The following is a 26,959-nucleotide window of genomic DNA, read 5'->3' as shown; positions in this document are numbered from 1 at the left end:
ATGCTGGGACCTTGCGTTACTTACGATTACGTTCAACTCCAAGTAAAAGAAAATCCTAAATTATGGTGCCTTAAATTAGATGGAAAGAATTCTACAAGGAGTCCAGGGCTGGCGCTGTGTCCTGCAACATCAGTGACCCAGGCCCCTTCTGTCTTATAGCTGTTAGAGGTTGCTTTCTTCCTCAAGTTCTATGGTGGTCCAAAAGGGCTGCTCTGGTGACGGCCATTACTTCATATTCCCACCAGCAGGGAAGAGGAAGCAGAGAGAAGCATGTATAAGGGTCTTTAGAAAGAGACACTTTCTGGGTAGGGCTTCATCACAAGCCTTTGCACAGCCACAAAGGTGACTGGAAATGTAGTCTGGATCCTAGGTGGCTGTGTGCTCAGCCAAGACCTGGGGGCTCTCTAAGGGAGGGAAGAGGAGATTGGGTTCTCAAAGACAACCACCCAACTCCACCCCAGGCAGCTGTAAAGCGTCAGATGAGTCTATTTTCTAACGGGGAGAATCAGCACATGCATTGCAACTCCTCTGCCACGCATTACGCATGTTAAAAGGCTGTGGTGGGTGGAAAGCCTGAGGCAGCTCCGCACATGTGCAGCCCATCCAACCTGGCCTGGAGTCTGTTTTGGGTACTTCCTAGCTGTGTGGCCTTAGGCAAATCACAAGACCTCCCTGAGCAGCACTTTCTTACCCCAACTCTGCTTTTGAGGGTGGCTACCTAAAATGCACAATGAAAAGTTTGTTTACTTTCTTGTAATTTAGATGTAACTGGGTGTTCTCTATTTTTATTTGCTAAGTCTGGCAACTCGTGTCTAACCTGTAGGTAAAATGGGGAGTTATTCTGCATTCTTTTTAAAAACTCGATGAATAAACAAGTTTTTGAATAAACAGATGGCTGGGGGTGGGGCTGTCCCTTCTCACTCTTTTGGCCTGGCAAGGTCTGATGGGAAGAGGCCGAAGGGGCATAAGCCGAGCATCCGATCATGGGGCAGCTTTAGGTCCTTAGTTGGTGGACACTGAGCATCTTGAGTGGCCCAAGGAGGCGTCCTGGTCACCCCAAGATCCAGCCCATGTGCTCAGTTCTCTAGAGAGTCAGCCTCTGGGACATTCGGCTGGTGGCCACCTCCCCGTCATCGACTGAGTTTATAGTTCAGACCTTGGCTGCCAGGTGGTGATGTGACTGGGTGAGTTCTCAACTTGGCAACAGGGGAAAGGCCGTACGCATCCGTAGGACCCAGACCTTTTTGATCTTGACCTTGCCCAGGCTTGCAGTATGCAATCCCAGCCTCCCTTGGGAGCTGGGCGGGCAGCGAGATGCCTTTCCCAGGCAGCCCTGCGATTGGAGGGGAAGCGACCCACCCTCTGCAGGGGGCTGGGGATCTGCTGGGGTGGTCCATAGGCCTCGAGGATTCAGTGCATTTTGCGTGTGGTGGAATTTTGAACTTGCGGTGGGGTCATCACTATTGTAATGCAGAGAACATCCCCGTGGCTCTCCACCTGGCTTTCAGCCACTAAGACTGACAAAAGTATTTGCACCTTCTTCTTGTCCCATGAGTGGCTTGAGGCCCCTTCGCTGGCCCTTCCTCGTGGCATCGCGCACCCCTCTCTCTGCTCTCTCTTTCGATGAGCTCTTGGGTGACGTCCTGTGTCTCCCAGGGTCACAAAGCCATGGCCCACAGTCCTTCCACGTTCAGAGGCTGCCAGGGCCTGGGCATCTCCTGAGAGGTGACCCCTCATCTTCTGAGGGGTGGGCGAGTTTCAGCCCCTCCGAGGCCTCTGCCGGGCACCACCCAGGGTGGCCTGCAGCATCCTCTCGGGTCTGGGAACCGCCTGCTCCAAGACCTTTGACATGCGGCTTCCCAGATCTCATTTCAAAAAAGGGGTTGCTTGGTGAGGAACCTGACAAATGAACCCTCTGTGCTCCACGGAGTGTCCAGGGCACTGCCGGCCTCCGTGAGTTCATACCCTGTTGGCGGCACACACGTGGATGTGAGTGACTGCATTTTTCTGGGGAGAACATCCATATTTCTTGTCAGCTTTTCGAAGGGGTCTCTGACTGAAGATGTCCCAGGCCACTCTGCAAGGAGCCCCCCTCCCTGGTGCATCTCAGCTCCAGCAGGGCCTGGGCCTCGGGCTGCGCTTCCCCTTCCGCAGGCCTGGTGAGCTGCCCCGGAGATGGCTTCTGTCCCACGCCACGCCTCCCTCCTGGCGCGGGTGGGGACGGGTGGGTGCGGTGGAGTCAGCCCCAGACCCCATGGTTATGAAGATAAATCTGCTGGGGGAAGCAGAGGGAGATGGACGCTCCTATTAACATCCAAAACCAATTACAGATGCTTCTGCGTTATCTGCAGCTGGGGATTTTCTGCACTGCTTCAAGCACAACGGGGACTTGGCTGCACCAGGATGTGGAGCAGCAGGATAAAGCAGAGGGAACGGGCTCATCGAGCTCCTGGGCCCCTGAGTGAGGGGGGAGGCTCCTGCCCTCTCTTGCAAGGAAGGGGACGCTGCCGTCCTTCCCCAGAGCAGGGGATGGCAGCGTTTTCTGTAAATGGCCAGAGAGTCAATATTCTAGGCGTGTGGGCCATGCAGCCCCTGGGGCAACTGCCCTCCCATTGAACAAGAGCAAATTGCTATGGACAGTAGGGTCCTAAATGGTTGACTGTAGCTGTGTTCCAATAAAACTTTATTTATAAAGCCGGTGGTGACCTGGTTTGGCCTCTGGGCTGTGCCACGTGTCTTCACACGAGCGCCCAGGTGGTCTCCAGCCTGCTCCCTTCCTTTGAGTGTTTCTTGCTCAGGTTTGGAGACCTCCGTGGCTCCCCCGTCCCTGGTGAGGGACGGGCTCCCGCTGCCTTCCAGGATCAAGCCACTTTGTGGATCCATGTTGATGTTTTTTTGGGCTGAGTTTTGCACAGAGCCCGGTTCTTGGCCAGGAGCACTGTAGCTGACTCCTCTGCTAACGACATGTTTCACCAGCCTGTTTGGATGGTCCCCTTGCAACTCCACCCAGCCATAGAACGCTTTTCCAATCTGTGCTGATGGGTTCCCGGAGACAGGAGAGGGAGCTGGCAGTTCTCAGGGGTGTGGTTTCCCAAAGCCTCATCCCCCAGGATGGACCCCCCTTGAGATTCGGCAGCAGGGCTCTGGAGGGCTCAGCAGCCCCTCCAAGGTCTGTTTATGAAACAAGTTAAAGGCCTATCACCACACCTTTGTCTGTACACTTGTCAATAACTCTGTGCGACCGCAGTGAAACAGAGCACCCTCACCCGCCACCCTGACCTTCTTTTTTGAGAGAGTGAGAGAGGAGAGAGAGGAGAGAGAGGAGAGAGAGAGAATTTTTAATATTTATTTCTTAGTTCTCGGCGGACACAACATCTTTGTTGGTATGTGGTGCTGAGGATCGAACCCGGGCCGCACGCATGCCAGGCGAGCGCGCTACCGCTTGAGCCACATCCCCAGCCCCACCCTGACCTTCTTAAGTAGGTCCTCTGGCCATGCGTGCACACCTGTGCCTTAGTGCTCTGGAACGTCTGGTCTTGCTAAACGGAGACCCCATACCCACTGCCTGGGCCCTGCTTCCCACCCCACCCCGCCACCCCCAGCTCCTGGCCATCCCCATCCTGCTTTCTGTCTGTGCACTTGGCTATTTCAGGTTCTCACATGAGAGGCAAATGGTTCTCGGATGTCCTCAAGGTCCACCTGCGGAGCTGCACGTCACAGGGTCCCCTTTCACTTGAAGACTGAATGATGTTCTGCTGTATGTAGACACACCTTTCTCCCCCCACTCACCTGTCCGTGGACACCGAGGTGGCTTCCTGGCTCGTGACTGACATGAATGACACTGCAGTGAACAGGGGGTGACCTCTCAAGATCCCGTCTGCATGCTCTTGGGAATATGCGCAGAAGTGGGACAGCTGGGTCATATGGTAGTTCTATTTAAAAAATTTTTTTGAGAAACATCCATTCTGTTTTCCATAGCATATTTTATAGCTCCACCAACATGTATAGCTTTTCCTTTTTAAAGGAAAAATGCAACGAGGATGATCCATAGAGTTCCATTTACTCATTCTTTTGAAAAGTGCCCAGCCAGCCCATAGGCAGTAGGGCATCAGTCCAGACAGATCCTTGTGCTCTCGGAGACAGTCAGCAAACAAACAGACACGCAATTCCACCCGAGAGATGAGAAAGGAGTTTAACTTAACTACGTGGCACCAGGAGCTGAGTGTGGTGGTGCACACCTGTGATTCTAGCGACTTGGGAGGCTGAGGCAGGAGGGTCACAAATTTAAGAGCGGCCTCAGCAGCTTAGTGAGACTCTGTCTCCAAAAGTAAAAAGGGGGACATAGCTCAGTGGTTAAGCTCCTGCCCCCAATTCAATCCCCAGTACAAAAAAAAAAAAAAAGGCATTAGGAATTGGAGAATAGAAATGAAGGATGCAGCCCCCACCCCATACAGCCCAGCCAGGTCAGTCAAATGGCTTCTGCCGAGCCCACAATTGGAGTTTAATTACTCTCCACCGACTCATCAGACTTTTTTTTTAAATTGAGGTGAATTTCACATAACATATCGTCAACTGTTTTAATGAACAATTCAGTAGCACGTAACATACATCATTGGACCGCCACCCTCTCTATCCAGTTCCAAGACATCGTCGTCACTTAAAAATAAATCCCCTTTCCATTAAGCACTTTCTACCCAGTGTCCCGTCCTGCAGCCCCCGACAACCACCCATCTGCCTTCTCTCTCTGTTGAGCTACCTATTCTGGCTATTGAGTGTAAGTGACCTCATACAGTATGTGGCCCTTTGTGTCTGACTTCCTTCACTCAGCATGTTTCTGAGGCCCATCACACGGTAACCTGTGTCAGAATTTCATTCTTTTCATGGGTGAAAAATATTCCACTGCATGGCCATACCCATTGTGTTTATCCCTCCATCAGTTGATGGACATTTGGATGGTGTCTACCTTTTGCCTATTGTGAATAGGGTTACTAGGAACACTTATGTACAAAGATTGAGTCTCTTCAATTTGGGGAGGTACTGTCATCAGAGATTTTTTTTTGCGGCTTAGAGATCACTCGGGTTCCAACCCATTGAAAGAATTAGAGGGTGATGTCCTTTCACTTCCGTCCCCTCCCAGCCTGGCTGGGCTTGGGTTGGGCGAGTGCTGAGCTGGGCACTGGCTCCCTCATGTTCTGAATGTCGGGAAGTTTCTGTCTCCCTCTCCCAGCCCTGGTTCCCATAAATCACCTTCCCCAGAAGAGCGTGACCCACCCGGTCCGCCCTTAGGTGTCCCAGGGCCCTGCCTGGCTCCTGGCTGGCGAGGCCCTGCCTCTTTCTGCCCTCCCCAAGGGAGCAGGATCAGGTCAGGAGTGACCTGGGGAGGGGGGCTCTGACCTCACACCTTTTGTGAGGTGGCCTCTGCTTTGCAGTGAGGACAGGGCTTGTTGGCAGGAGGTCATGGAGACCCCTCTTCCAGGAGGAATGCCAACTCGCTCCCTTGTTGGCTCCCCCAGTGTCCCCCCCACCGCCAGCAGGTCCCTCAGGACTGGGAAAGAGGCACTTGCCCTGAGACTGGGGTCCGAGAGGTTCGACGGCTGAAGTGGTTTTGGAGGCCAGAGCCCTGGCGCTGAGTTTTCTGTCTGGATTCCTCCTGTTTCAGGGTGAGTGATGGGTTTAACTTCAGGCATCACCCGTTGGTGCTACTAGGGCCCGCCACTGTGGGTAGAATTGAATACAGGAGAGAAAGAGGAGCATGGGCGATGGGGTGGGGGGCGGGAGAGGGCCTGGGGAATAGAAGCACACACAGGAAGCACAGCACGGTGGGCCATGGTGTCCCCGGGGCCCAGCAGCCCAGGGCCCACCCATCTCCCCCCTTGAGGGACAGCGTTTCCCTAGCATCCCGCCAGGGGTGGAAGGTGCTTGGCAAGGAGGGGGTTAATGTAAAGGAATGTCTTCCATGGAAATGACCTGAGGGTGGGGCAGGCTGCACTCACCAAGCTGCCACCTGTGCCCAGGCCTTGGGGACCCCTCCCCCAGATGACAGATTGCTTGTCGGCCATCCAAGAAATGCGGTTACCTCTGTCCCAAACAGAATAAAATTAAATATCAACTGGTGGTTTTGGTTCGATTCTAGAAATAATCATGTTCCCCACCGGGTCACCCTGGCTTCAGATGCTGGATTGATGGACGGAGGCGGCAGGACTCTGCCCTTACTTATTAGTCTAATGGACAGACTAGCCCTGGGCTTGGCAAGGCAGGGCTGCTTTTATTTTCCGCTGTGTTCCTTGGGCATATCTTACCACTGGGGAACATCTGCATTATCTAATTTATTCCCTTGAAGCATTTCATTTTTGCTGATTGCTGCTTAAAGGTCATTTCCAAATAAACATGGAATGAAAGGTCACTGTACCCAGCTGTAAAATCATCTTAAAGCAGCTTTGGTCCTGTTCATTGCCAGCACTGACCCGTTCTGACCTCCTTGGCTGGCTGGAAGAGCCATTCTTTGGGTTCCTGTGGCTAATTGTGTGGCCTTTCCCCCCCACAGCTCTGGATTTGGGGAGGTGGGTCGTAGCTGGATGGCGACAGGTGGAAAGCTTGCTAGGAATCTTTATCAGAGCTCAGGCTGAGCTGTGGGGGCCAGGAGCTGGGGATTGAGTCATTTCCAGAAAGGCCAGGGAGCAATTCAAGTCCTGACCCGCGCTGCTGAACAAGGACGCTCCCGTCCAGGATGAATCGGGTATCTGGAGACGCAGGGTGAGATTGTGGATTTGATGAGCAGATTTTGGAAGACAAAAAAAAGGATGGAGAGGTCCAGCAAAAGACCCAGGAAGCGCGCCTTTGTGTTTTCCAAAACTCAGAGAAGGACCACACTTGGAACCCAGGCTTGTTTCTATAGAACAGGGTGGTGGCTGGGCATGGAGCGGAAAGACTCACTGCAGAGAGCAAGCTGGTGGGTGGACTCTTTCACTTCCCCCGTGGCCTGGCTGCCAGGTGATTAGGTGAGGGCTGTGAACTCAGCACCCTGTGCCTTGGCCAGGCTCCCACCACGATGCTTGGGCAAGGCGGGTGGGCTGGAGAGCTACCAGGACAACCCAGTTAGGTGTGGACCCGACAGAGGGAAGGGTATCTGCACAGGAAGATGTGGAGTTGTGGTCAGGAGGGTCAGGGGCCAGGGAGAAAGACACAAAGGTGCAGCAGATCCAAGGGGGAAGGCAGAGGCTGTGGTGGGACGGGGTGCTACCAAGGTGAGTGGGGTGCTGCCAAGGTGAGCAGGCCCCACGGGGCGCAGAGGACACGAGTCTAACGGAGGGCTCACGTTCACGGTCAGCACATCCCAGGTACCACCCTACACCATGTCCACTCTGCCAGTGCCCACTGTAGAGATGATGAAATAGAGGCCGGGATGGAATCCTGGTCATCGGGAGCCAGGGCTCACCTGCTCTCTGAGGTACAGGGACAGGTACCCTGGTGTACAGACACCGGGGGAGGGACACTGATGAAGGACCACCCTTAGATTTGGGGGGACAAAACAGACTTTCTGCTCAGTGATAATGGTACAGAAATTTGGAGAAGCTTTCAGAAGTGCAATTTGGGGAGATCTATCAAGATGAAGCACGGGCACCCCCTGTGACCAGCTGGCCCTCTGGGAAGGGGTGCCCTGGAATTCCTCCTGAATGCTTAGAGAGAGGTGCGGGAAGAGTCACTAGAGCGTCACCTATACCAGCCGCATAGAGACGTCCTTAGGTCCTTCCCAAGGGAACCAATCAGTCCGACAGAGCACAGCTCCAGGGTGGACTCCACAGCACGACGAGGCAGGGAGAGGCTGAGTGGCATGTGTCAGTGTGGGAGGGTGTCTGGCACGAGGGAGCAAAGCAAGGTCTACAGTAAGCCCTACAGTATGCAACGCAATGACGTCATCTAAAAGTCTAGTGACTGATGCAGTCACGTGTTATATAAGTCTATTTATATATGTAAATGCAAACTCCTAAGTAAATACATGTAAATACATATTCCATTATACGGTTCAGAACTGCATGAATCCACATGTACATATGTGGGTAAAAGGTGTGTGAAGATACCCGTGTACATGGGTGTGTGGGTGTACACCTTGCTGTAGATTGTCTATATTTGCATATAAAACACTTTAAAAGGTGATTACCCCACTGGTGGAGAGCGGGAGGGGGCTGTTTAGGCCCCCAATGAATAAAGGAAGAGAGGACGGAAAGCCGGGGAGACACAGGGGACCCTTTTCTTTCTCTTTTGTCCTTTTGGTGTTTTCCAAAATGGAGGAGGAGGACGAGTCCAGAATGAGAAGAGCCGGCAAGGCCACTCAGGTGGACTGTCCTGTGCAGGGGGAGCTGGGAGAGCCGGTGCTTTACGCTGGGCCTAGGTGGGAGGAGGGTGCAGGGTGGGGAGGTACCTGGGCTGCATCAGAGGGAGAAGGGGAAGGTGCGTGGCTTAGCTGGGAGGTGTCCCCAGAAGCTCAGCTCGCGTGGGGGACAATCTAGGACATTCAGAGGTGAAACGATTGGGTTATGAGAGCCCCCCCCCCAATCAGTGCGTTAGTCCACTTAGATGGATTAGCTGGGGGTAACTGTCGGCGGGGACCGTGTGGCTGGAGGAGGGGGTCCTGGTGCCTCTGGCGAGGAACGGCTCTCTGCTTCCTGGTGCCATGCCCGAGCTGCTTTCCTCCTCCCCACCTTCCGCCATGATGATCAGCCTCACTTGGGCCCCGAGGAGTGGAGCCGGCCTCTGTGAGCCCCCAGATGAACTTTTCCTCTTGAAAATTGTTCTTGTCAGGTCTTTTGGTCACAGTGATTAAAACAAAAAGAAAAGACTAAAAGAGAAGAGAAGGGCTGTGCAGACCCCAGCGCTGCCTTTAGGTAGTAGCGACAGGATGTCGCAGGCTCCAGAGGTAGAACTAGAAGCCCTGTGGAGAGACCCCACACTTGCAGTCAGCTGGTAGGAGGGCCCCTGTCCCAGGCAGGGCCCGAGAAGAGTGGCACATCAATTTGGTGGTGCGGCAGAGGGTGCCTGGGGATTTCAGCGGGCCACACACCCATCCGGGGACAGCCACTGCTTTGGTTCAGCCTTCAACGTAAGCCACTGCTCCACTCTGTCTCTCCCAGGACCCACTAAAGGATCTGTGGCCTTCCCGACCCCCACCACATCCCCAGACAGTTCTTCTTAACGACAGTTCCTTGGTGAGGGGACAGCAACGCATCTCGGGAGCTCCAGCCATGGTGTGGGGGTGCCTCCGTCCCTCTGTCCCAGTTGGAGGTGGTGTCATGAGCCGCCTCCTAAGGCTGGGGGTGACTGAGCCGCAGCAGCAGTGGGTTGAGCAGGGCACTTTGCACGTGGCGATCTTAAAAAGTCCCGCAGGATCTGATCCATCTCCCCCTCTCCCGCCTGTCCTCACCCTCAGCAGTTGAGACTCTCTGGTCTAAGACACAAGGGGGTCTTTGAACCAGTGAATTCCTTAGAGAATTTGGCACCTGCTGTGTACATTCATTCCTTTAGGCCCTGGTGACCCCAGGGCTAAAGACATCAGCCTTGTGTTTGTACTCTGGAGCTGACATTCTCACGGGGAAGACAGACAGACAGACAGACGCACCACTCACATGACCAAGACTCTCTTCCTGGCCTGCTGCAGTTGAAAGTGCGTCATTTGCATGTCATTTAGGCTGCCGTCTGCTGACCCCGATGGCATCCCTGTCCTTGTCCCCTTCCTTCAGTGGGTATGCAGCTGTGGAGTGCTCTGTGCTGGGCCACCAATGTACTTATGCCTCACGGCCTTGACGTCCATCCTTGGAGTTGGACCTTCTGATTATCTGATGCCCAAAGAGGAAGAAGGGGACTGTCCAGCTGGGCTGGCGTCAAGAGGCTGGGCCAGGGGCTGGGCCTGGGGCTCATCGGCAGAGCGCTCACCTAGCACGTGTGAGGCCCTGGGTTTGATCCTCGGCACCACATAAAGATAAATAGATAAAATAAAGGCATTGTGTCCATTTACAACTAAAAATATTAAAAAAAAAAAAAAAGGAGGCTGAGCCAGGGATCAGGTACTGCTGTTCTCTGTGAAACGCACAAGCCCACTCTGGGGACAGCACCCAGTGGCCTAATTGCCTTCCCCTGGGTCTCACCTCTTAAAGGACAAAACACCTTATTTTTTTTTGGTACCAGGGATTGAACTCAGGGGCACTCGACCACTGAGCCACATCCCCACCCTATTTCGTATTTTATTTAGAGACAGGGTCTCCCTGAGTTGCTTAGTGCCTCACAGTTGCTGAGGCTGACTTTAAACTCGTGATCCTCCTGCCTCAGCCTCCAGAGCCGCTAGGATCACAGGCGTGCACCACTGCGCCCGGTTACACTGCATCTTTTAATCCCACCATGTTAGGGAGCAAGATTTCAACACAAAAACTTTTGGGGACACACTCAAAGCCTATCTAACCCAGAGTGATCACCCGGGGAGCATAGGAGCTCACACAGGCCCTGGGGGTTAGTGGCACCCAGGAAAGAGAGCACAGTGGGTAAAACAGGCTGATGGCTATCTGCATGTGCCACTGGGCTGCGTCACGGGCCGAAGTCTTACTGCCCTCTGCTCTCAGGACTTGGGCAGGGCCTCTTTGGCCTCACAGACCCCACAGCTCCCCTAACGCAGTTCGTTTTGGGGAGCAGGAGCATGGCTTCCAGATGTGGAGCTCAGCCTGCTGCCAGCCCATCCTTTAGACGCTCTGTAGTTGGTCAGCAGCATCCACCTGTGTTGACTCAGCGGGAAGCCACAGCCATGCTGAGAGGGCCAGGAAGGTGGGGTTCAGAGGAGACCGTGCAGGAGGGAGCCCCGGAAGGCAGGTCCCCCCACCTGAGCCCAGAGTACGTCGTTACAGAAGACGGTGACCAGCTGCCGTGGAGTCTGCTGAAGAAAAGGTGTAAACTGTGTCACGGAGATCAAGGTCAGATCCAGAGCTAGGTGGAGGGATTCCACATTTTACTGAGCCTAAGACACTAACCTGAGGATGAACCTGGGAATCACCAAGAAAGAAAACCCCAAACTCTAACTCTTGCTAACACATAGAAAATCTTAGGTGTTGCTTATTACATTATTTCTTTTTGAACGTTTCAGTTTTATCTTATGCTATTCATTAAGGGAAATACAGAGAGATACATACGTATACAGATGTATTATGCAGACATATAAAGGGAATATGATTAAATATGGGATTTCTTTTTGCAGTAGTAGGGATTGGACCCAGAGTCTCACACATGGTAGACAAGCGCTCTACCACTGAGCTATATCCCCAGCCTGGAAATATAATTAAATAAATTGGAAGAAGAATGGGTTCCTAATTTTTTTTTCTTTCTTTGGTGGTAAGGATTGAACCCAGAGGTGCTTAACCACAGATCCACATTCCCTAGCCCTTTATTTTTTATTTAGAGACAGGCTCTTGCTAAATTGCTCAGGGTCTTGCTAAGTGGCTGAAGCCAGCTTTGAACTCACAATCCTCCTACCTCAGCCTCCTGAGCCACGGGATTCCAGGCATGTGCCACCGTGCACAGCAGTGTTTTCATACTTGAGTCTGATACTTCTAAATTTTCGAATCATTAGAACTTAAGGGAGTATTTTTTTTTTCTTTTCACACAAAATAGTCTTGAGTAGAGTATTGGTGACGTAGCGTTTCTTCAAAGACTCCCTGGAACAGCTGAGAGCCAGTGGTGCTTATCTCTTCATTTAAGGCAAGTGGGTAGATTGAAGCCACGTACCCGGGCAGCCCTTCTCAGCATAAGCACACATTAGAAAGCCCTGGCGCTGGCTGCTGGGCCCCCCAGAGACTGATCAGTAGGTCTGGGGTGGGGCCCAAGAATCTGCCTTTCCTCCGAGCTCCCAGGTGATGCTGACGCTGCTGGTCCAGGGACCATGTGTGCATTAGCACTGACGTAGGGAGAACCCACCCGCCTCCTTGCCTCTTCTCCAGGACCACCGATCTCTGGTGGGCCCAGAGGTCCCCTCTGCTGCTCCTGGGTTTTCTCCCACACCCCGGGCCATACCGAGAGGGTTACACCAGTGCTTCTGATGTTGCCGCATGCTTGGGCCATGATGGCTGCTTCCCACCTCCCCCTGGGCTGGCGGCAATTATAATCTTGCAAAACCAGCCGCGATTTCCACCATACAGAATAGGGGTAGGAGGAGGGAAGAGAGAGTGCATCCTAGAATCGACAAAATGCAGTGGTTGCCCTTCTTTTCATGCACTGAGTGAGGGTAAGGCCCAGGCCAGCCTGGAGGCGGAGTGGGGAGCCTCTCCCCAGTCCCCAAGGCTTCTGGGGCGACAGCTGCAAGTGGCCTGCCGGGGACAGCCTTCGCCTCAGCCGTGTGTGATGACGGCTGAGGACGGAGCCATATGGCTTACTCTGCTGACTCCAACAGAAACTACCCAGTCTTCTTTTTTCCTTTCTAACCAAGGCTGTTAAAAGCCTCCAACGTGATTCAGTGTGGCACGCTGATACAAAGGGAGAGGCCTTCTGGCACACGTTGGGTGACAGCGTAAGGGGCCACTGTGGTGGAGGCGCAGATGGCATGAGCTCCCGGCAGCTGGGGGCTCATGTCTTCATCAGCCTCTCTGACAGAGGCTTCCCCTTGGATAAGAGGTGGCCCTCGGTCACCCAGCCTCGCTCTCCCGGAGCCCAAGGGACCAGCTTGGCCTCGTTTCCAAGACTCTCACAAACTCCCAGGCAGGCCGGAGCAGCTGCTCTCTGTCTGTCATTTCCACGTGTGTCTCCTCTTTGTGTAACCGGTGATTCTTAACGGGGGGCTCTTTTGGTCCTCGGGACCCATGGGCAGTGTCAGGAGACAGTCTCTCGTGTGTCACAATTGGAAGGTGGCACTGGCATCTAGTGGGAGACCAGACCCTAGGCCTGCCACCCCCACTGCCCAGGAGTGATTCCGTGGGAAAGCCCCACGTGAGGTGGCTGAGACATGGTGGCTGAGACGTGGTGGCCTCACCAGTGGCACCTCAGCTGAGTGTGAGGCGCTGCTTGTTGTACACTCTCTGGCAACGCGGAGGAGCGTGGAGAGGAAGTGAAGGGACGCGTCGGGCAGAGTCCACCAGAGCCCCTGGCAGAGCGTGCAGTCATGGCTCATAAAAACCCACCCGTCCCTGGGCATCACGTTTGCACGGTTTGTCCCAACTGAGACATTAAAGAACTAGGACGTGCCCAGACGCACAGACGGCCCAGGGAACAGATCCCATCAGCTACGCTGTGCTGTTCCTGTGACTGGACACGAATTTCCAGGAGGTCTGGGTGGGATTTGAGCTCTGAATGACCCCACCGGGTGAGGCCTGACATTCTGCGTCTTTTTTCTTTTCCTTTTGGCGCTGGAGGTGAACCTGGGGTTGCTCTACCACCGAGCTATATCCTAAGCCCTTTTAAGTTTTTTATTTTGAGCCAGGGTCTCACTGAGTTGCTGAGGCTGGCCTCCAACTTGCCATCCTCCTGCCTCAGCCTCCCGAGTTGCTGAGGTCGCAGCTGTGGGCCTCTGTGGCATCCTGCATCTCTGGCAGATTCCCGGGAGGTGTCTGTGCTGCAGGCGCACAGGTGACACATTGAGTAGCCTGGCCAGAACCTGAGCTCTGTGTTCCTAGCTGTGCCCAGGGAGGAGCTGAGGTTAGGACTTGCACCGTTTCTGTGGATGTGGATAGTGGGAAGGGTGTGCATGCGTGGGCAGCTTCCTCCGCATGTGTGACGAGCTGTGAAGTGACCAACTTCCCTAGTTCTCCCAGGACTGTTCCCATTGAAACTGAAAGTCCCACGTCTCAGGAAACCCTCCTGGCCGGCACCAAGCAGTGCGGTTGGTCACCCTCCCAAGTCCCAGGGGAAGGCTGGGTTGGGCCTTCGGAGCATCCTTCACTGAGGAAGGCTCGGAGTCCCAGTGCAGTGGGATTGGCTTTTCTGGCTTAAGTGTCCTGCCGTTTCTGGGGATAGAAACGCCTGGTGTCACGGACCTCGTGCTCTCCACCTGCAGGCCCCTCGTTGCCAGCCTTCTTCCTCCCATCCCTGCTTCCAGAGTCTTCCCCAGCTCGCTCTTTGCGCAGGCTGTCTACACCCTGCAAGTCCAGTCTTTCCTGACCAGTAATGGTCTTGAGGGGTGTGCCCTTAAGTCAATAAGATTTTTGGTGGTAGGATAAAAGTAGGAATGTTTCCAACTCTCAAGTAACGTATGTTCTCAGTGGCTGAGAAATACATAAATCATTTTATTTTATTTTTTTGGTACTGGGGGTTGAACCCACTGAGCCACATCACCAGCCCTATTTATTTATTTATTTATTTTATTTTGAGACAGAGTCTTTTTAAGTTGCTGAGGCTGGCCTCAAACTTGTGATCCTCCTGACTCAGCCTCCTGAGTTGCTGGGATTACAGTAGTGCACCACTGAGCCCAGCTTCATTTTTTAAAAGGTTCAAGATTGCATAAAACTAAGGGCTACGATGCTGGGTGGACCGTGCAGTCCTTCTGGACGTGTATTTGCAGATGAGTTAGAGTGTACTCAGCAGGTGTGCCTTTTAACATTGCCCTCTGCCGTGTCTTGATCAGATTTTGTATAGTTGGCCTAATGAAGTCCATTTCCACCCCAGTGCCTTTGCTTCACCTGGTGTCCCCACCAAACATGTCATCTTGGGCTGGGGTGTGGCCAGGTGGTAGAGCGCTTGCCTAGCAGGCAGGAGGCCTGGGGTCCCATCCTCAGCACAGTGGGCGAGGGTGTAAGTGGGCAGAGTGCCCTGTCCATTCCCTTCTGCCTGCCCACATCCTTCCGTCCTCCTCGGATCTGCCCCACCATCCCAGCAGAAACTGCTGCACCCCCAGTGATCTCTACGGGTTCCAGCTCCGTGGCGACCACAGCCTGCCCAGCAGGGCCTTAAAGATGGGGCCTCTTCATGGACTAGCATTGAAGGGAGGGGCCATCCCAGGGCAGGCTCCCCCAGGTCCCCCACCAGCCTGAAGCCTCCCCAGCCTACTGGATCTGCAGCTGCCCTCATTTCCTTGACGAATTTGGGCTTAGAGGCTGTTGCGAGATCATGCACCACAAGTCTGCCCAGCAGCGTGACTGTAAAAATTAATTGCCTTATAAAATGTGGGTCACTGTTCATTTATTTGACAAATACCCATTAAGTGTCTCCTCTGCTCGCCAGAGGGGTGACAGCCATTCCTGTGGTTCCCTTCAGAGTGGAATAGCCTAATTGGTATACATGTTGGGAAGCCTCGGACAGGCCAGGGCCGCTGGTGGCTAACTTTCTGAGCGGTTATTTACATGATTGCTTTCCTTATTTCTCGAAGCCAAAGACTGTGTGCTTCATTTTTTTTTTCTCGGCAGCAGAGATTTCCAGTGTGGGCTTCCTGGACTTGAAGGGGCTGCCTAGCGTCACATTTATCAGTTGTTCCTATTCCCAAAGCTGAATGAGGAGGCGAAGGCGGATTGAAATCCATGTCTTTGCCTTTGGTTGGCGCAGTGGCCCCTCGGCTCTGCAGCCTCGTGTCTTTCCCATTACTCCAAAGCTCTGATTGGTAGCTGTATTGGTGGGGTTTTCTTTCCTTTTTTTTTTAATGAATAAAAAGTGGGGAAAAGAATTAATTCCTAGCTAACATGGTTCCCTTGACCAATCTTTCTATTGGGGGGCGGCTGAGAAGTTAGAGGACTGATATGTGGCCTGTAGCTATCGTAGAGGTGTTTACTGCTAAACAATCAGTGCTTGCTGAGATGAACACAAAGCAGGTCTTGGTATTAAAATGGACACAGGCCACTGTGCCTGTAGAAGGTTCTAGAAGAACTCAGCAGAGCCCTCTGAGCCCAGAAGCAGACACTTCAGGAAATGACATTCTGAAGTCCCACGGCCCAGCGGGTCTGTCAGCAGCTCTGAGTGTGTCTGGGGCCTTGTGCAAAGCCCAGCTTTCTGCACCTTTCAGGGGCTGAGGGAGGAGAACAGGAGCCTGCGGGATGGGTAGATCGCCCCCCACCCCTGGGGGCGTTTGGGATGGCCAGGGTACAGGTCTCTGGTGGGTGGTGGGATCCGTGGTTCTGGAGGCGCCTCAGGGCCTCACCGACCATCTGTCTGGGAAGCTGGTGGGCAGGGACAGGAACGCAGTGCCAGGCTGGCCTGGTGACAGCAGCCCAGCTGCTCCCGGACTGGGCAGGAGGGAGCCACGGAGGAAGGGGACTTCCTTAGGCCCCTGGCTCCCACTGCTGGAGACTGTCACCACTCTGCAGCTGGCCTGTTGGAGAGTTGATGACGGGAAGAAGGTGCTGGGAAGTGACTGGGTAAGGCAGGTCCTGGGGCTGCTCCAGCAAACCTGACAGTGCTTAAAACAGCCAGGAGGCTTTGGCTACGAACTCAGTCTGTTTTACTGACAGAGTCCTGGGCGAGAGTTAGGACTCCCGTTTCTGATTGGGTTTCATTACTGGTCTTAGTATTTAGGTTCAATGAGCCTGAATTTCTGCATTCAGCTTTTTTTCTTTTTTCTTTAAATAAATAACTTATTCAAGTATTTCTAAATTACAAAGGATCGCAGCCTCCTAGAAAAGAGGGGACTCCCCCTGTCTCATCCCCCAGTGCCCCCGCTACTATACTAGCTATGAATTGCTCTCTGGTCTCTGTTGTTTGCATATGTATGTTTAACCTTATGGTGACAAGTGGCATATGTTTTGTATATTGCTTTGTTCGCAAACCTTGGTATCATAGATATTCCCCGTGCTGCCAGGGTGTTTATCATTGTGACCAGCTGCATAGAAGACCGCTGCATTTGTGCTCTGTGATTTATGTAACTATCCTTTTCTGGAGGGCACTTGGGTGCTCAGGATCCGCCCCCACCCATATTTGGAATCATTTCATTAAGCAAGTTTCTGGGGCCCACCTGCTGGGTCAACTCCAGCCACAGGAGCAGCAGGCACAGGGCAATTTGCAGAGCTCATCATTCAGTTTAATTAGACAAGTGATTTTTTTGTGAGTTCCTCCCGGGGCGAGACTTTCTGTCTGTGGGTATCTACTGAAGGTCCCTATTGAGGTTTTCTGAAAATACGGCAAGACCATAAAGCTGGTTACCACGACTTAGGTAAAAGGCCAATGGGTCTGTGTGCCCTGTCATTCCATGTTTATTATTATTATTATTATTATTATTATTATTATTATTATTATTATTATTACTTGCAGTGCTAAGGATGGATCCTAGTGCCTCACACATGCGAGGCCCATGCTCTACCCAGAGAGACTCTCCAAGTCTATTATTATTATTATTAATTATTATTATCATTTAGGTACCAGGGATTGAACTTAGGGGCACTCGACCACTGAGCCACATCCCCAGCCCTATTTTGTATTTTATTTAGAGACAGGTCTCACTGAGTTGCTTAGCACCTCGTCATTGCTGAGGCTGGCTTTGAATTCTGGATCCTCCTGTTTCAGCCTCCCAAGCTGCTGGGATTACAGGCCTGTACCACTGTGCCTGGCCCATGTTATTTTTAATAATATTCTCTGGCCATGAAGGCAGCAGTCATATCCATACCTGTCGCATCAGGGTGTGTGGAGACCTGGCCTGGGAGGGTCACTTATTAGAGTGTGCATCTGGGAAGTCTTTGTTTCAAAAGGTTTGGTATTCTTTTATTTTTTAAATTTAATCAATGAATTTCCCCCCATATTTGTATTGGTGCGTTGTGTACACGAGGATGGGATTTGTGGCTACCTATTTGTACGTGCACACAGGGGAACACCGTGATTTGGCCAACATCACTCCCCAGCACCCCTCCCTCCCCGCCCCGCACCCCTTGCTCCCTTTCCTCTGTTGATCTCCCTTTGATTTTCACGAGATGCCCCCATCTTTCTTTTTCTTTCTTCCTCTCCAGCTCCACGTCTGCGAAAACACAGAACTCTTCACCTTCTGAGTTTGGCTTACTTTGCTTAACATAATGGTCTCTGGTTCCAGCCATTTTCCTGCAAATGTCATTACCTTATTTTTCTTTATGGCTGGATGAAACTCCATTGTGTACATAGACCTATAAACACGGGTGTGCATGTGTCACTGCAGTAGGATGACTTTAATTCCTCAGGGTAAATACCGAGGGGTGACATACTGGGTCATATGGTGGTTCCATGCCCAGTTTGAAAACCTTGGTCCTCTGACCCGTTTCTCTTGCTTACAATGATCATTGTCACAATTGAGCTGCAAGGTGATGACTCTAAGCTGACAGACTGGAGGCCAGGGGTGCACAGAGGTGGGGGCCGTGAGAGGAATGGGGTCCGGGGGAGGGGTGGGCCTCTGCCCTGCTCTGGTGCCATCCAGCCCTGTGGCCATGTTTCTTCGGCTTGTAAGGTGAGAGGCCTGGGCTGATGCTCCGCCCTTGGAGGTTCTCCCAGCACTAAGTCCTGCAGCGTGAGCCCCGGTGGCCTCTGGCATTGATTGGTTTGCTAGGGCTGCCTCAACAAAGAACTGAGTGACTCCAACAACAGACAGCAAAGCCCACAGCTCAGGTGTCATCAGGTTGGTCCCTCCTGAGTGAAAGATCTGTCCAGTCCCCTCTCCCTGCCTTGCAGATGGCCCGTTTCCCCCTGCCACTCCTTGTCATCTTCTCTCTATGCGTATCTTTCTGCCAAAACTTCCTTTCTTTATAAGGACACCAGTCGTCTGGGCTTGTGTCCATCCTAATGATGACACTTTAATTTGTGGGATCCCTGTTTTCAAATAAGGTCATGTGCCGAGTGCTGGGGGTTGGGACTTCAACAATTTTAGGAGCCACAACAAGCCCAATGAAACTGGGCCACTGTCACTGGAGAGGAAGCTGAATTAGGAGCCCTGACTGCCTCCCTATTAGGTTGAGCTAGCCCCCATTAGCACAGAGAGGTGGCTTTGGGTTTGCTTTTGTTTTTTAAAATGAAGGCAGCGAAAGAACTTCTTAAGTACATCTGGGTAAAGACTTGGCTTCCTGGTAGTTGGCACTTCTTGACCTTCTTGTGGTAGAAATGACAGGAGTCCGTGTGTATGAGTGTCTTAAGGCTTCAATAACAAAACACTACAAAACACCATCAACCAGGTGACTTAAAGCCACAGAAATTTATTCTCTCACGGGTCTGGAGGCCAGATGTCCAAATCAAGGTGTTGTCAGGGCCAGGCTGTCTCTGGAGGCCCCAGGGGAGGGTCCCTTCTGGCCTCTTTCAGTTTCCAGTGGCTCTATGTACTCCTGGGTTTGTAGCCACATCACCCCAATCTCTGCTTGTCTCCATTTTGCCTTCTCTTCTCCGGTGTCCCTGTGGTCTTCCCTGCTGTCAATTATGAGTACACGTGTGTCATTGGACTTAGAACACACACTTAATCCAGGATGACCTCATGTTGAAATCTCTCATCTGCAAAGAAAGTCCTATTTTCAAAGAAGGCCACATGACGGGTACTGAAGTTGGGATTTGAGCATCTCTTTTTGGAGGCCACTAGTCAACCTGTCTACAGGGCTTCTCAGCTGACCTCACCCAGTGGCCACACATCTCCAGCCCTGGCCTCCTTCCACCCAGTAGCCTCAGGGGTCTGGAGCACCTTGGGGGTCCCTCCCTTCTGGCCATGGACAGTTGGGGGACCAGCTCCTCCTTCTTCCCCTCTGCACGCGAGGCTGGGCACTCCTGTCCCAAGGGCTCCCTCCCCGACCTCTCGTCTTCCTCAGGTCCTGGCTGGCTGGTCTCATGCCCTGGGCAGGAGGTGACTGCAGGACTGTCTCTGGCATCAGCCCTTCAGGAGCCTCAGCTCATCCTCACGGGAGGAGCTGTGCTTCTGTTCTCACTCTTGGAGAAGAATAGAGTTTCCTAGAATCCTGCCTCTCTCCCCATTTCCTGCCTCCAGGATCTTTGGAGGCCCCTCTAGAGTCCCTGGTCTTTCAAGGTCTCATCTCATGTGGCACCAAACGTAATAAAATGCTCCTACATTCCACATTAAGTACACCCCCCCCCCCGTCCCCCGCCAAAGTAATCAAAGTGATTTTGCTTTGGAAATTGTTTGGCCCTAAGCTTATTTAATTTATGATTGGCAGTGATTTCTTGGCCATCACTGTGCGTACTTAGGAATTATCTGGAAGTGAGAAAAGCTGAGCCTCCGTTTGCCTCCGTTGGTTTTTCAAATGTAATTAAATTTTTATGAATACCAAAGTCAACAATTAAGAAGGTTTTAGGGACATTTAGTTAAACATTTATTAATTTTGATTTCCATAGATTCTTTTGTTTTTCCTTTTGATCCAGTATCTATAATTTTAAATTTGTGACCATTCCTTAGGCCTCTGAAGAGCTTGGGGACCCCAAATTCTGGTCCAGTAGTTTCTTTTTAATCTTTATCTTATTTGTTTATTTCTTTGTGGTGCCGGGGATCAAACCCAGTGCCTCATGCATGCAGGGCAAGCGTTCTGCCACCGCGCCCAGCCCCGGCCGTGGTCCGGTAGTTTCTGAGTGCAGAGATATTCCCCCACCCCTGTTGCCTGCCTTTATTCCCACTAGGAAGAGGAACTGGGATTCCCCTTCCTGAATCCCAGGCTCCTCCTGGCAAAGGTGTCCGTTCCGTTTCCCGGCTCCCGTGTTGCCTTCTGCTTCCCTGCCTGGGACGGCTTCGATGGCACTTTGGCTCTAGCTGGGGGTCTCACCTGTGTTTTATCCATCTGGAACCTTCTGCTCGCAAACCGGTTTTTCCCACTGTGACACTGTGGCCTTCCTTAATCTGGTCCTGCCACTCCGGCCACAGGGACACTACCTGCTTCATGACGTGTGGCCTGTACCGTCACACAGGGCCCTGTTCTCAGAGGGGCCTGCCCGTGGTTTAATGCTCTGCTGTCCCTGCCTTGAGATTCCTAGTAGTTTCACCCCTGAGCTGTGTTTTTTAAGCTCAGTCTGATGGGACGGTGAAGCCTGCATGTTGTCCCAGGAGTGATGCAGAAGAAAGGAAGAGGCTTTATATTTCAGTATCTTTAATGGTGTCTTTGAACCAGGGGCCTCCCATTTTCATTTTGTACCAAGCCCTGACTATTATGTAGTTAGTCCTACATGGCTATGACCATGGACAAGGACCCCGTGTGGATCCTGGTGAGTCACAGCACCGGTGGAGAAGAGTGTCTGTGCAGTTAGGTTTTTTCAGGGAAAAGGAAGTGGATGGGTTTCCTCTTGCTGCTGTAACAAATGACCACAAACTCAGTGAGTTAAAACAAGACAAATTAACCAGCCTATAGTTCTGGAGGTCAGAAGTCCTACAGTCCTGGTATCTTCAGGGCCAGTTCCTTCTGGAGCCTCTCGGGAGACTCTGTTTCCTCCCCTTTTCCATCTCTGGAGGCTGCCTGCCTGCCTTGGCTTGTGGCTGCCTGTCTCTGACCCCTGCTTCCATCGGTACATCTCCTGCTCTCCCTCCGACGGCTCACTCCCTCTTTTCCCTTAAAACGACCCTTGGGATTATGAGGCCCACCCTGATAATCCAGGGTGATCTTCCCCCACAAGATCCTAATTTAATCACGCCAGCAAAGATCCTTCTGCCACATGAGGTGACACAGTCCCGAGTTTCAAGGGTTATGATACAGATGCCTTTGGGGTACAGGAACATGATTCTGTCCGTCAGAGGAAGCTATTTGTTTTCCTGCTTAAATCCCTGAACATCGCTCAGAGATCATCCAAGCTTTGTGATTCTGAAGCTTATACAATTTTGAGGTCTAGTTTAAGGGAAAAAAATGTTGGTAAGAAAATGAAGCTTGCATTAGAATGAGAAAGAAATCACAGGTCCCCAGGCCTCTAAATCGGTCCTTATCTCCTAAGGTCTCTTGGCACCTGGCTCAGTGGTGCACGCACTGGTCTATAGCCTAGAAAGTCTCCTCCCTGAGCTGACAGCAGCCGCGGGTCCACTGTCCTCACTGGCTGGGTGCATCTAGAAATAGAAGGCATAGATGTTTTTTTATGAGGAATAGGAAAAGGAAAGAGGAGTGAGCCTCCGTCTCACAGCACACGACACTCTGCCCAAGTCTCCTAGACCAGAAGCATCCTGGAGCCGTGGGTTGAATCTGTCTTTGGTGGCCTGTACCCAGTGCCACACATTCGCCTGTCACGTAGTAGGTGTGCAGTAAACAGTAAGCATTTTCTGAGCGAATGAATGAACAGCAGGGTGTTCAAGTGCTGTCCACAGCTGTCGAGGAGCAGCTGAAGCAGAGTCCAGTTGCTCAGTAGTCCCCCTGGTCAACCTGCCAAAGACACCGGAAGAGCTTGAAGCAACAAAAGTAGAAATTGAGGGAAACGGACTGATGCTGATCATCTTCTTAGAGACAGAGTGTTTCATGTTCAGTTAGGGGTGGTTTTTAACATTTAGTATCTTATTAAGCAGACAGACAGTTGAGCAAGCCTGGGTTTGGATTTTAAAAGCCTACCACAAGGACCAGAAAAGGTAGGGACAATAGTTTTGTGTAGAGTCGGCAGAATCTGTACCCACTCTGTGCCCCGGGGTCATTTGTGGGGCAGATTCAGAATCAAATGTTAGATGCCAGGGGCGGGGGGGAATGGATTGTTGACTTAGTTTCTCCTTCAAGCCCTAAAGGGCAGCTCTTCCCAGGCTCAGAGGAGTGGCTGGCGTCAAGGGGTCGTGGGCCCTTCTGGGTGATGCTTAGGTAAGATGTCAGGTAGAACTTCCTCTTCATCTGTTCTTCAGTCATTTTCCAGAGCAAATGTCCAGGGCGAGCCCGGTCTGCCCCAGCTGTCAGGGAGTCCCTGCCCAAGCCCTCCCAGGAATTTCATATGGGGGCTCTGTAATGTCACGGTGTCCTGATGCCAGCCTCGGAGCCTGACATCAAGACCCACAGGGCTAGAGGGAGTTGAACACGGATGTTTTAAGTGGAGGCCAGGGCAGAGCCTCGCAGCAGCCGTGCAGGAGCACAGAGATGGCCCGACAGTTGACTCTCTTCCTTCTTGCGGCTCACGGTGGATCAGATGCTAACCAGAGCCTTGATGGATGCTTCTTGAAAGCACATTACATTTTAAGGAGGGATTTCTATCATCATGTGGTGTCCTCCTGAGGCAATTTATTCTGTGGTATTACTCCAGGTCTCACACGTTGTTTTTTATCCTCTTGATGTTTTTTGGGCCATTTTGTTGCCGGGGCTGGGTATTGACCCACCTGGTGGCGCCCCCTCAATGTCTCACAGGTGGGGGTGGGGACAGCATCGCCCTTGGCTGGGAAGCACCGGGTGCCACCAGGAAAGCCTGATAGGAACATGGTAGGCTGGCTGGGCAGCTCCATGCAGTTTGTGAATATGACTGCTTCTCACAGCTCTCAAGACAAAGTGGAGCCAGCAGATAATACTTCTGTATCTGATGGACTCCTTCCTTCCATAAATATCCAACATCTCGCGGTGCTGGCATTTGGGGACCCAGCCAGGTGCGAATCTGGGAGAAATCTGCTCCAGGCAGAGGGAGGACAAATGCAAGGACCCTGAGTGGGGAGTGTGCCTGGTGGTCCCGGAGGAGGTGGACCCCTGAGTTGGGGTGGGGATGGAGTGGTTCCAGGGGTCCAGAGGCTGAGGGCGGGAGCTTGGGTTTCCCCCCAAGAGCAGCGAGGAGCCCTCAGAAGGTTTGCGACTGGAGACTGGCACTGCAGGGTTTGTGTCCTAACTCTGTGCAGAGGTGGCACAACAGCGAATCAGGAAGATCAACAGGTGGTCAGGGCAGGAAGGAGAAGTGGGGTCATTTCACAAGGTGGCCCCAGTTGAGATGGAGATAAGTGGATATAATCTAGACATATGAGAGGAATAATTTTCCAAATCCCTTAAACAAGCAGCCACTTCCCTAATCACTCTACAGCGTGTCTATACGATGCCTGTGACGTTCACCTCCCGACCTGTCAGTAAATCTGAAAGCCTGCTCCAGCTGGGAAGGCCCTGGCCGCCCCAGGCCAGAGGCTCAACTCAGTCCTCAGGTCGGGTCAGTGGCCAGACTTGCAAAAGGGCAGAGAAGGAAGGATGGGGAGGTGAAGCCACATCTCCCTTGCTGACCTCCGTGCACCAGGGTCCAGCAGAGGCCTGGGCGAGAGCAGATGCCAAGTGGATGTCTGTGGAGCCCTGAGCGAGGGAGTGGGGGAGGACTTCGGGCCAGGGCTGCAGTGCCTCACCCCGGGGCACCGTGATCCAGAGGGAGACAGTGTCATCTCCTGACCTAGTGGGGGAAACCGAGGCTGAGAAGGCTGGGGAATCTGTCCAAGGGACCCATGTGCCAATTCTTCCCCATGGTCATTCTAAAGTTGGCTCTCAGTGGCTGTTCTACCTCTTCAGAGGAGGGGGTGGGTGGGGGGAGGGAGGGAGGGAGAGAACAAAAGATGGGATCCACCCAGGACACACTGGGCTGGACCACTTTGTGCCAACCCACCCCTTATCCCACTCCTCCCTGCCCCAGTCTTCCAGGAGAGGTGCTGGCAGGGCCATGAGCCAGACCATGTGACCAGGGCCACCCTGTTCTGCCGCCCTAGATTCCTGTGGTTCCCTTGCTGATCAGACCCCCTAGGTCTTATGGCCTTTGACACTTGCAGCAGTCCTGGATGTCTGCAAAACACCCGCCACTTTCTTCAGCCACTGCTCTGGGCTGTTGTGGTGCACTCCCTCCCTCCTCCAATTAATGGGAGCTTCAGGGCCCCTACTGGAGAGGACACAGGTAGGTGGCAGTGGAGGTCATGGTCAGGATTTGGAGCTCTAAGGAAACATTTCCTCCTGGCCAACTCTGCACATCTTACTTAGGGAAGTGTGCAAGCCACAGGCAGTATGCATGTTTCTGGGAGGTGTGTGTGGGTGTGGGTGTGGGGGGTGTTTGTGAGATGTGCTGAGATTTAAGGGCCATTGGCCCAGGGAGCTATGCTGGTGCTGACGTCCTTGGGCCCCAGCACAACTGCGCTGCTGCTGCTCGCTTCCCATTGGCTCATGGAGACACACAAGCAGCATCAGGGACCTGGCACACAACTCTTTCCCTGGGTGTCTGTGACCTCCCCCAGGACTGGCGAAGGCTTGTGCACACAGACTGCTCTGCACTTGGCCTTGGAGCTCAGTTCTGCCCGCCCCGGATCTGTTCCTGAGCCTGCAGAAGGCTGTGAACCAGAGAATTTATTCTTCAGGCGGGATTTGCCAGTGGTGGCAGGGCGGGGCCTGGTGGCTGGAGGGACACGTGTGCTGGGAGGAAAGCAGGAAGTGACTCGGGAGTGGAGCCGGCCCCGTGAGCGGCAGCGGGCTGATGGAAGTGGAGTGGGGGCTGGAGAGGGCACCCTAGTGAGTTGGCTTTTCTCTCCTTCAGTGCCTTTGGTGGGGCCAGAGCCTGGGCCCCCAGGACCAGAGTGTGAGACTTGAGGGTGTCCCTGGGGAAAGGAGGGATCGAGGAGAAGCAGGAGGCTTGCAGGTGGCCGGGCAGGGAGGAGTGCCTGGCCCTGCTCTGCCCCTCCAGGGTGAGCCGGGAGGGCAGTGACTGCACCTCCTCCAGTCTCTGCAGTCCTGGCTGCCTGCGGGTGGGTGGGGGATGCGGGATTCCCCCCCCCCCAGCAGAGGCCCCTCCCCCTGGCTTCTGAACTTGACTGGGATCTGGTTAACCTGCAGCAGGTTGGGGTGCGGCCTGAGACTGTGCATTTCTAACCACGTCCCTGGTCCGCGGGTCCACGGGCCACACTTTGAGCAGCCAGACATTAGACGACTCTCCCAGAACTACTTTCTCCCCAACCTGAGACTTCTTGCTTCCCTGTGTGCCATCTCACTAGGACCTGGGCACACAGGTGCTGTGCCCACTTCTGCAGCCTCACCAGCCTCTTGAAGCTGACTCTCAGAGGGGAGCAACAGGTTTAAAGGGGCAGCAAAATAAAATAATAAGGGGAGCTCCACCGGCCTGGAGGGCCTTCTGGGCGGCCCGCGCAGACTGTGCACAGGGGTGCAGTGGGGCCAGCGTGGGGGCTTCTCTGAAGCTGCAGTGGGCAGAGAATGAGCCTCTCTCCTGCCAGCCCCTCGGAGTTTAAGGTCTTCATATCCAGCTTCTGAGGGAGACTGAACCCCAGTGAAAGAGCTGCTTTGGAGGTGACGGGGCTTGGTGTGTCATGCTCCTAAGGTTGCTGGTCTACTGTTTGAGAAACATTGTTCTCTGGGGACTGTACATGCTGAGCCACCCCCTGCTCTCTGTGCTCCTCGTCTTGGAGAGGTTGTACACATGTCAGTGTGCATCAGTATCCCTCGTGGACTTGGTTCAGATGCAATTCTGATCAGCAGGCCCGAGGTGACCTGAGAGTCTGCATTCTTAAGTAGCTCCCAAGGGGCCCAGTGCTGCTGGTCCTTGGGCCACCCTTTTGAGGAGTGAGGTTTTCTGTGTTCTCTTTTTTTCTTTACCAGGGATTGAACCCAGGGACTTTCAACCACTGAGCCACATCCCCAGCCTTTTTTTATCTTTTATTTTGAGACAGGGCTGAAGCTGCCTTTGAACCTGCGATCCTGATCCTCTTGCCTCAGCCTCCCAAGTCACTGGGATCACAGGTGTGCGCCACTGCACCCTGCCCGGGGGGGGGGGGGGGGGAGGTTTTCAGACAACAAATGGAAGAAACTCCCCCAGGGGTGCTGGGCTAGTGTTCCCCTGACAAACGCTGTTCCTGTTGAGCTAGAAAGCTTGTGGCTCTGGTCCCCCTCTGGGTCCCTTCTTCTCACCTCTCAGGGTGCTCAGGTATTAATGGGGACAGGTTTAGAAGAGGGTTTTCCTATCCCACCTACCACCAGGACACCCATGAACTCCCGTCTGTTCACCAGCCCACAAAACCCACTTTGACTTTGGCCTTTTGGCAAATGAGGATTGTTTGCTCAGTCCCGAAGCCGTCAAAAGGCACATTCAACATCTGGGAAAAATAAAGAGGTGTTTTTGTTCCGACCCATCTTGGATGCTAAGTACGGAGAGGGTGATAGCTCTGTGCCTGTGTTGGTGTTTG

At 53.0% G+C, this 26,959-nt stretch overlaps 1 protein-coding gene across 6 annotated transcripts in view; it reads left to right on the top strand.

Moving 5' to 3' along the window:
• Nucleotides 1-26,959, top strand: part of SLC39A11 (solute carrier family 39 member 11) — a 406,238-nt gene that overhangs the window by 47,955 nt on the left and 331,324 nt on the right. For 4 of the 6 annotated variants that reach the window (XM_081271051.1, XM_081271050.1, XM_081271049.1 and 1 more), the window contains exon 1: nt 25,170-25,277. The exons of 1 other annotated variant lie outside the window; for it this stretch is intronic. The gene's annotated coding sequence lies outside the window, so the exon portion shown is untranslated. Of the gene's footprint in view, nt 1-25,169; nt 25,278-26,446; nt 26,517-26,959 lie in introns of those variants that run through there. One more of the 6 variants, XM_081271047.1, reaches the window with a different exon arrangement.

Source organism: Spermophilus citellus, assembly GCF_964194105.1.
Source record: "Spermophilus citellus genome assembly, chromosome: 17".
In the NCBI taxonomy this organism is placed as follows: Eukaryota; Metazoa; Chordata; class Mammalia; order Rodentia; family Sciuridae; genus Spermophilus; species Spermophilus citellus.
This window is presented reverse-complemented; position numbering and strand designations above follow the sequence as displayed.